The following is a 1,025-nucleotide window of genomic DNA, read 5'->3' as shown; positions in this document are numbered from 1 at the left end:
CCGCCGGGGCGGTGAATGCTCAGGCCTGGTCTCCCGGCTCTGTGTCTAGCCCAGAGGCGGCCGCAGCACAAATGGGGGCTCACTTCGAATGGGCTAACTAACTGCAAGGAGGTGGGCTTCCCCGCTGAGTGACGCTCGTCCAGTCATGATCAGAAAACTGCAGCCCTGTGGATGGGACCAAAGTTGGCTGTGGCCTTCCGGGATGCTATGCATTACCTAGACTTTTCATTTTCCCTTAATTCTCTCTTGCCCTATCCCCAAGAGAAATAACGATTCCCGCAATTGTGAGAAACATTCTGGAAACTCCACCTGCCCCCACGCTAAAGTCTCAGCATCCACGGTGGTACAGGCATTATGGAGGTTCCTCAAAAAATTAAAAATAGAGCTACCATATGATCCAGCAATCTTACTTCTGGGTGTATATCCAAAGAATATGAAGTCAGTATATCAGAGCTATCTGCACTCCCATGTTCATTGCAGCATTATTTACAATAGCCAAAATATGGAAACAACCCAAGTGTCCATCAGTGGATGAATGGATAAAGGAGATTTGGTATATGCACGTATATATAGTGAAATGTTATTCAGACTTAAAAGAGGAAATCCTGCCATTTTCTAAATGAATGAGCCAGGAAGACATTATGCTAAGTGAAATAAGCCAGACGGAGAAGGACAAATACTGTATGATACCTAAATATGTGGAATCTAAAAAAAAAAAAAAAAGTCAAACTGATAGAGTAGAAAGGTGGTTGCCAGGGGCTCACAGAAAAGGGTAGGGTGGGGGAAAAGGGTACAAACTTTAAGTTACAGAACCCATAAGTTCTGGGGATCTAATGTACAGCATGGTGACTATAGTTAATAATACTGTATTGTACACTTGAGATTTGTTGAGATTGGATCTCAAATGTTCTCAACCATACACAAAAAATGGTAAGGACGTGAGGTAATGGATGTGTTAATCAACTTGATTGTGGTGATCATTTCACAATGTATTCATATCGTAATCATTACCACATACACCTCAA

The sequence above is a fragment of the Pseudorca crassidens genome, chromosome 7 (genome assembly GCF_039906515.1).
Source record: "Pseudorca crassidens isolate mPseCra1 chromosome 7, mPseCra1.hap1, whole genome shotgun sequence".
NCBI lineage: Eukaryota > Metazoa > Chordata > Mammalia > Artiodactyla > Delphinidae > Pseudorca > Pseudorca crassidens.
Note: the sequence above shows the minus strand (reverse complement) of the source record.